Below are 9,301 nucleotides of genomic sequence, written 5' to 3'. Positions count from 1 at the left end.
AGCTTTATCATAATAAACACCATTTTGGTCATCATCACTAATTTGCCTGATGAAATCGTCACTTTTTATGTCACAGGCTGTAGCAACTAACATCCACTCTTAAAAATAAAGGTTCTTTATTGACAACTAGGGTTCTTTAGATTATTAAAATGTTCTTCATACGAACACTGCGTCTACATAGGGTAGACACAGCAACAGCTAGAGGCCATCTACAATGAACGCAAAGCAAAAGTTCAGAATCCATTTGTACTGTTGTCGGAAGTAGCACAAACGCGTGGAGTGTCAGAAATATAACAGGGAATAAGTTTATAGTCTATGTCATGTCGCATCCAGTGTAGACAGTATCGCTGTTTATAATGGGCTCGATTTGCTTTTGTGCAATGCATCGTTCGTGTCCAGTGTAGACACAGTGTAGAAAAAAAAAAGACTCTTGGAAGAATCTATCCACTGAAAAGTTATTTGGGAAACCCAAAATGGTTTGTCTATGGCATCACTGCGAAAAAAAATATTCCTTTTGGAACCTGTATATTTAGCCTTGTTCAGACGGTCAGTCCAAATCCGATTTTTGTTCATATCCGATTGGAATCCGGTCTAAATGACTGACTGTCCACACTGTGTATCGCAACTGCTCAATTCCGATTTGTCCATCCATGGCGCGCTTTCGTTTTACTCAATATCTGCATTGGTTTCTATGGCAATGACGTTGTGATATTATGTCTACGCTAAAAACAACAATAAAAGCAATACAGATGTTGTCTTACATCGCGATGGGAATAACAATATTACGTCTTATGGGGCTGCATGTGCGGCTTTATTCCATCTCAAAACTCAAAGAGGTGGGTAGACAAGCAGTATATTGTAATTTTCCACTTGACTTGCTATTCGCAACACAACCTGGTTTCTGCAAGGAAGTTCAGCATATTTTCTACAAACAACGTCTGACGTGTTTTACTTTTTACGTGGCGTGAGAACGTGAAAAAGCAATGACAGTCTAAACAAGTTTTTTTTGTTTTTTTTTAAGAGTGCATCCAGCAAGGTGTCTGTGACATTCCTAATCCAATCATAATGTTAACAGCACCGCTGCACTGTAAGGGACAGTCAGTGTTACAACATGCTGGTGACAGTTCCAGCTGTTCTGAGAGCAGCTGTGGATGTCACATTCCTCAGATAGCTCTACAGGACCCTTACAACCCAAAGAAACCCAAGGTCAGTCTGAGTTTCAGTACTGACAGAGTGATGGATGCAGAGCAGGTTTACAGAGGCTGAATACTGGCCTGAGTTTGGCATGGGGTCCCTGGGCACTGGTCGAAAGCACTAGCTAAACTACACTAATGTTCTAGTAAGTGAAACTCAATGCTTTTTAAATGGAGGTTTGAGGTCAAACTATATTGTATAAGTTAACCAACAATTGATGCAGGTCACAGCACCATCACAACCAGATGAACTGATCTTAAAGCTCATCAGATTTTTTTATTTCAATTGCTTCATCTAAAGGACCCAACTCAACTGGTTGGGTTGTTTACAGGATAGTTCACCCAAAAATGACCATTCTGAGGGTGAGTACAAGATGACAATTTTCATTGTTGTGTGAACTGCCCCCCCGCCGCCGCCGCCACCACCGCCGCCGCCGCCGCATTTTGAAGAATTTTCCTTGCCGTCCCAAAACTCGAAAAACCACGTCGCAACTCCCCCATCGGCTGACCTGCCCACCCTGGGTAATCTGAGCCTGTGACGTCATTCGGCCCATTCTTATCCTGTCAATGACCTTTGAACCCCAAGCCTCCCTGTTTTTGATCAGATGAGCAAGAGTCTCAAGAGTTCGCTGACCACTACAAATTCCACCTGCTCAGTCAAAATTACCTTATGTAAATGTGCAAAAGAGCAGCAGGAACAAAGAGCATTTTGGGCCATGCGCGGTACAAAAACCTGACAGCTTCTATACATCCAAACATGTACGCAAGCAGAAAAATTAACAATAAATAAAAAAGAAATATTGTTAATACACAATGGATCAAACAAAACAAACAGCTTAAAACAAATCATAAATTAAGACTATTAACAGACACTGAAATATGTGAAACCAGACAACCAGTTTCTTGCACTTTTTTCTTGTCCTTTTTTTTATTTTACAGTTTTGTTGTTGTTGCCATAGAGACTGCATTCCCTCACAGTGTGACGAAACGACTCTCACCTCTTTTCTCTCTCCTTCTGTCGTTCACGTTTACCGTGACTGTGTGTGCTTAGAATAGTACAGGCAAAAACGGCAACGCAGAAGTGTCTCGCACAATTGAAGTCTTGTGGAGGAGAAACGTGAAACTCTAGTCAGTCAGTCATCAGAAGCAGGAAACAGTGTTTGTTGGTGCTTTCTCAGAGGGCATGCTCATACTGTTTGTCGGTTGTATATTTTGGAGGGGATGGGAGTATGATCGGGTGTCGAGTGGGGTCAGATGGACTCTCGTTCAGACGAACATACTGGGACATGCCTCTTCCGCACTCACTCAGTCGCAAACGCACAGCTGGCACATGTACCTTGGGACACACTGTGCCTGTGTCCATTTTCACACCAAGCTGCTAAGGTCTGTTCAACAGGAACAGTTCAGCATCCGCCTGTCCTCCTCGTACAGACATGTTAAGTACAAATACTTAAAAAAAAAAATAAAAAAAAAAAGGCTTGCTCATGTTTCCTTCCATCCTTATAATTTTTAAACCAGCAAAATATGATGTTTATCAGTTCATTAAAAGTCTGCATCAACTTTTCTTCTGAGCAAGGTCTATTTTTTAACCTCACCATGGGAGAAGTAAAGGTAGATACATATCAGGACATGAGGTACTTTTCCTGGAGTATCTTAACATCTCCAAACATGCGTTGAGAGTCCTGTTGATCTCCCAATGAAGCAGCTTCCACTCATCCTTCATGCAGTATACAAATTAAGATACGGGCATACGGGTCTATTTTAGCTTGCATGGCATCAGCATTGTACAAAAAATGGTCAGAGTACACAAATGTGGGGGACGAAGGTGATGAATATGCTGGTTATGATGGAAGCAGACTGGACTTTCAGGGTGCGTTGCCGTTCTTTTGGTTTTCACTGTGAAGTCCACCTTCTGATACTCCACAAAATGTAGGATATGACATCACAATGTACTTGAAACTTCCAAGCAGGAAGTTGAAAAAAAAAAAACAAAACTGGTGAACTGGTGAAGCAGCAGAAAAAAAGCTTTGAGGCTGGACTTCGTACACATATTTAGCTCTTATGGGAGAAAGTCTCTTCATAAAATTGCACAGGAAGGTTATAGCGTCTCTTCACAGTTGGAACCCAGTAGACAATAACGACAAATGGACACAAAGAACTCTGTGGAAATAAGAAAACAAAAACACATTAGGAATTTAAATTTCAACAGTTTGGTTTTTTATGCTACTTTTTAAAAGCTAGACTACAAATTCACATTTATGCCACACATTCACTCATGCATTTCAGGAAAGAACAACATCTCATAAATATAAATTCAGACACTGAACCAGACCATTTGTTCCTTATCTTTTCTTTTTCCCCTCAAGGAAAAACAAAAGGAGAGAACAGGTCAGACCCTCAACACCTGTTCAACAGCAGACACAAGCCAAAAGACATTACACACACAGAGGCCTGCACTCTTTTAAACACTGCATTGAGCCAGATCATTGACGGTATTAATTCAATTAACAAAGAAGCATTTAGGAACGTAGAGCACAACTAAATGTAGTGCAACAAAGGCTTCCTCTTCTGCCCATTGTTGCACCAAACGTAATACAGTATGTTTTTCCTCTTTGCCTTTGTCTCTACTATCGTTTTACAGCCTTAAGCTTCTGCAAAGGCCAATATCCATTCTGAAGTCACATATTCTCTCTCAGGGCCTCTAGCTTGAAATAAAGGAGAAAAATGAAGTGGAGGTGATCATTTGAAAGCAGATGTCCCCTAGAGCGACCAAATTAAGTCGTTAGCACATATTTTCTCTCTTTTCCTTCCCAACTCCCACTTTCTTCTTTTAAGTTCTGCATACAGTTCATATAAAATGACAGTAAAGGGCAGAAGAGCCCTGCAGTTACAGAAGAACCGCTTGCCAATTAAAACCCACTCAAACAGAAGCCCAAAGAGACTGGAAGGGGGGCAAGCCAAATCCATCCCTCCATCGATCCCAGGGCCGGCTGCGTGTAGATTCTACAGAGCTGCTTTTGAAGACAAAATGTTCGGTGAACCATGGCACTTCATCTAAGCAGCATGAAGTTGACGGTGAATGAACACAGCTTAAACTAATGACCTCCCTCCACTCCCACACACAAGTCTGGTATAAACACACACGCGTTTGTGCAGCTCACACTCTTAGACACGCGCAGCAACATACAAGCTTAGTTTTTACCATGGTGGAGGTTTTTCCATTGATTTCTATTGTTTTTATATTAAGCTAATAATATTTTCTGTCTCAAAGCTGTCCTTGCATTTTAAAGAAAACTATCTTTACTTAATATCCTAATGATTTTTGGCATAAAAGAAAAATCGATAATTTTGACCCATACAATGTTTTTTTGGCAATTGCTAAGAATATACCCCAGCGACTTAAGACTGGTTTTGTGCTCCAGGGTCACATCTTAGAATGATTTGTGGTGGATCATGTGACTCTGAAGACTGGAATAATGGTTGCTGAAAATTTAGCTTTGCCATCACATGAATAAATGAATAAAAAAGTAATTTAATTATAATATTTCTTTATTACTGTTTTACTGCATTTTTGATCAAATAAATGCAGCCTTCGTGAGCATACAAGAATTTTCAAAAAATTTTTTTTAAATATCTTACCAACCCCAAACTTTTTAAATGGTAGTGTACATATTTTGTATTTATTTCACGTAACATTTTCCAATTTGAATTTTTATTTATTTTTAAGTTAAAGCTGTCAGACCTGACAAACTAGGAGATAAACACTTCTTCTATGTGATCATCTCAAAACAGTTAACTATCGGCTGATATTTTGATTACTTTTACCATTTTATTATTATTTTTCTAATATCTTGAGATTATGACCTTAAGTTTTAAAGTCCAACTGAAAGAAACCCACATTAAGAACCCTCTATACAAAGTGCTAAAGACTGAGGCTATTTGTGGTTAACAATCTTTGAGAAAAAAATAAATAAATAACTGTACATATAGATATGTAGTTTGTTATTCTATCCGTTCTGGTATAATGCAATTCTTCAGCGAAGAACATCCCTGAACCTTTGCGGAGTTCAACAGCACATTTGTACAAAAAACGCTTTCACAGAGAGAGGGAAAAGATAAGAGATAAAGAGAGCAGTGTGTCTGTACGTAGGAAAGGGAGGATTTCTGTAACCAGATGCATTCCCATGGGAGAAAGATAGCAGGAGCTCGAGTGTGAGAAAACAGAAAGAAAGAAAGAGCAAGACTGAAAATCTTTGTTTACCCTCCCTTATCCAGTCCTCCCCCTCTCCCCTCATCTCGGTCTTCTCTCTCCTCCCACTCATCTGGCCAGCAGTGAGGCTCCTCATTGTTAGTAGGGAGGAAGCTTGCTTAGAACACTTCATGGTCTTTTAAATGCATAGGAATGGCTCAGTGAACAAAGGAAGGACCACCACTTTGAAATGAACTGCCCTGTCAAGGTGGGCGGCATTACACACACACACACACACACACACACACACACACACACTTTAAAAGCAAAGCTAAATGACCAGTGCCAAAGGGTCAGGAATGGAATGAGTGTGGAGGACTGCCTCAGTTTGTTTTTCAGTGAGGAGGAAGTTAAGTTGGTGCTCATTTTATTTAGTCTACTGTCCTGGAGTTTGATTCACTCTATCAGTATTTCTGTGTTATTCTGTTCTCGTTACAGTCAGACTGATTACCAGCCATAAAGGGAGAGGAGAAATGAATGCATAAAATATTAATTTCATTCTGGCAGAGATGAATCTTTCTATTGTAAGATGCTTTCACTAAAAGAATAAAGTGCTAAATATAAAAACCCTCCATTTCTTTCTCTTCTTTTTTTCAACAATGGATCTTTGAAAATATTCTCATCAAATAAGAATGAAAATATTGTTTATATGTTCTCTAATTTCCCAGTTATACTCACAGAATATAAAATGCATCCAGTTTGATTTTTGCTTTGCCCTGAAACTCCCATCAGTCTGAATCACAAGGATTTCAGCACACTGCAAAACACGGTGATTGACGATACAGAAACCGTTTATGGAAAACAACAGCTATGACTCATCTGAATTACCTCATCTCATTTACTTATGCATGTTTTACTCTAAAGTTAAGCAATATATACAAGAGTCAAGCCAAAAGATTTCTGACTAGAAATCAAGTGAATCGGCAAAAGTGTGGGTTTTACACTGATCTCTGACCTTTTACTACAGCTACGATCTTTTGAATTCAATTTTGTTTTACCAGACACTGTGTTTTTTCAATATACATTTCAAACAAGCATGTCTATTTCACCATCTTCATTTCATCAATGATTAACCAGTCCCAGTAGATACATCTTACAGTTAAATCATATAAATGCTTTAGTCGGACTTAAATTGTATTAATTTTTGTCTACATATTTTTAAATCTACATAATGCAAATGTAGGTCTGCTTCATCCAGCATGAACACGCGTTTCATGACAAATTCATGATATTTGCCAGTCAACTATTCAAATCTGGGCACCCAACTACATGGAGAATTATTATGCCTTCACACAGATTCCCATTAAAATGACTACACTTCCTGCACAAATTAACTGAACAACTGATGCACATTGTCCATTTACTCATTCAAATATTTGATTATGTATTGTAGCATATATTTTCAGACAGACAAAGACTGAAGCTGAACAATGAAAAAGCCTACTGCAAAGGTACTAAACTGTTGCCCAGACTCCATGCTAGCATGCTCCATGTTGTCAACACACTGCTCATCCAAATACAACACACCTCACCATTTCTTTCTCTGTCTTTTCTCTGAACCCTCCCTCCTCCCTTATTTGCCCTACCTCTCTTTCCTGCTTCCTCCACCCTCAGACAAATTTCCCCCTCAGGAACAATAAAAGTCTTCTATTCTGCTTCAATTACCCTCGGTGCAACGCCCCTCACTGCACACTCATAACTCATTCAGCCCTACCGCAAGCCGCCTCCTCACAACAGAGACACACAAACATGCAGTTTTACTCTGGATCTCAATTTTACATGTGAAAATTTGCATGTGCCCACACACACACACATTGAAATTAAGGTGTAGCCTATGATCTTTCTCTGGTAGGGGGAGCTTGAATCTCCAGCTCAAAGACCAAGGCTTTGAATTCTCTCAAGCAAGAATTTATAATTTTTTTCTCCCTCACAGTCTGGAGACTGATCAGATACAGCAGAGTATCTGTATCAGCCGGACAAGACAGAGCGAGCACACACACACACACACACACACACTGCATCGATGGGCATATCACTGCTGTGAGGTAGATACTGGAAAGCCTGATGCCTTTTTCCGATGCAGTCCTGCTGTGACTGAAGCCTGTTTTGCTGGAGACTGAGCAAGGCTCAATGCTTAATAGCCACTATTTTTTTGGACCCTCAGGAAACGTGACATCTGTAGCAACCTATTATAAAACATACATTAATGCACCAGCTTTGAAAGTTATCGACTAAAGCGAAATGTTGAGATTAGTACACCTATATACACACACACAACAGAAGAATCTCCTCACAGAAACAAAGGAGGAAAACAGCAAAAAGACCATCAGTCAAGGAATGAGAAAGAACACAAAAAGCACTAGGAAACAGAGATTGAAAAGAAAGTAAATGAATAAATGAAATCTCTATATCCAAATACAGTGTACATATGAACATAAAGAGCCATGTAAAATTGGACACAGGAATTTTTCAATGTGTCAGTATACTTACAAAGAGGGTTCCGTGTATGGAAACCACAACATTGGAATTTTTATAATTAGAGTTAAAAACGTTCTGGAAAAAAAAAAAATCAATTAGCAAACATTATCTGAAACAGGTTCATGACTTTAACTAACAGGGGCTGGGTGAATCTCATTCCTCTGAAATTCCCTCGTGTTCCAAAGACAAATTCTTTTAAAATGTATTCCAGTCTTTTGACCGTGCAAACATAAGCTTATGCAGTACTTGTAGACAACAGTGTGATTTTCTGGATAAATGTCCACCATGAAATGAAACGGAGACTGATCCTAATACATAAAATGCTCAAATATACAGACAGGGTTATAGAAATTCTGGCTTATACCAATAAGCCAATAATTGCATGGTAAGGCTGACAAATGATTACATATTAAATATTAAAATTCTATACTATTTTATCTAGATACATTTAAAATAAAACAATTTAGAATTGCCATTTCATTTTAAACGAATTTAGACATCACAACTTTTATGATGTACAGTATGAAAATGGGATGTTCTGACTAGATTGACATTTGATAAAGATTACATTTAACAGTGTTATTAAATTATTACATTTAAAAGGTTAACTTTAAGATGAATACTGTAGATTTAAAAAAAAACCTCTAATATCATTAGATTACTGATTTGGTACTGCTATTTATTGCAACCCCATTCTATAAAAGAACAAAAACGTAGCATGTCTGGTAGGGATGGGCGATATGGGCTTTAAAATATATCACGATAATTTCTGATATTTATTGCGATAACGATATCAATGACGATAATTGAGGAATCCTGTTTCTTTAGAGCAGTGGTCACCAACCTTTTTAGGCCCAAGATCCCTGACCTCGGCCTTTATGAAAGACAAGATCTACCTATTGAAGAATTGATAGAAAAAGACATCCCAGATTGTACTTCAAATTTGAGGCCTTTTACTTAGTATTTTAATTAATGATGAGCCGATCATAGCTGATTCAGAATTCAGATGTTCGTTCTTTCTTTTTTTTTTTTTAAACTAGCAAATTGGATTCTGATACTGATTTTAAAACAAATTTATTTTTTATCTATTTGCTTTATAACAAACAAACTGGCTTTAAACAAAAATATCTAGCCATTTGAAATTAGAGGCAACCACTGCATTTTAATCATGATCTGCACGGGCAGTTGTTTTTGATTTGATTTAGATTAATTTCAGGATTTAAAACAAAAACAGAATGGTCTAACTTTAGGTGTTATTTATTTGCTACATAAAACATCTGCACGAAACAAAAACAGCAGGTCTGAATGAGACGCACTCTCGGACAGCAGGTGGCGCCTATGAACAGGGTTGCCAGGTTTTTGCAATAAAACTAGTCCAATC

At 38.3% G+C, this 9,301-nt stretch overlaps 1 protein-coding gene across 1 annotated transcript in view; it reads right to left on the bottom strand.

Moving 5' to 3' along the window:
- Window positions 1–3,074: 3,074 nt before the first annotated feature.
- LOC107757521 (ectoderm-neural cortex protein 1) overlaps window positions 3,075–9,301 on the bottom strand; it is a 12,280-nt gene continuing 6,053 nt past the window's right edge. Inside the window, exon 4 of the mRNA XM_016575010.1 lies at window positions 3,075–3,353. The gene's annotated coding sequence lies outside the window, so the exon portion shown is untranslated. The remainder of the gene's footprint in view (window positions 3,354–9,301) is intronic.

The sequence above is a fragment of the Sinocyclocheilus rhinocerous genome, unplaced genomic scaffold (assembly GCF_001515625.1).
Source record: "Sinocyclocheilus rhinocerous isolate Xijiao unplaced genomic scaffold, SAMN03320098_v1.1 scaffold984, whole genome shotgun sequence".
NCBI classification, from domain to species: Eukaryota; Metazoa; Chordata; class Actinopteri; order Cypriniformes; family Cyprinidae; genus Sinocyclocheilus; species Sinocyclocheilus rhinocerous.
The sequence above is the reverse complement of the archived record's forward strand: the minus strand, read 5'-3'. Positions and strand labels throughout refer to the sequence as shown.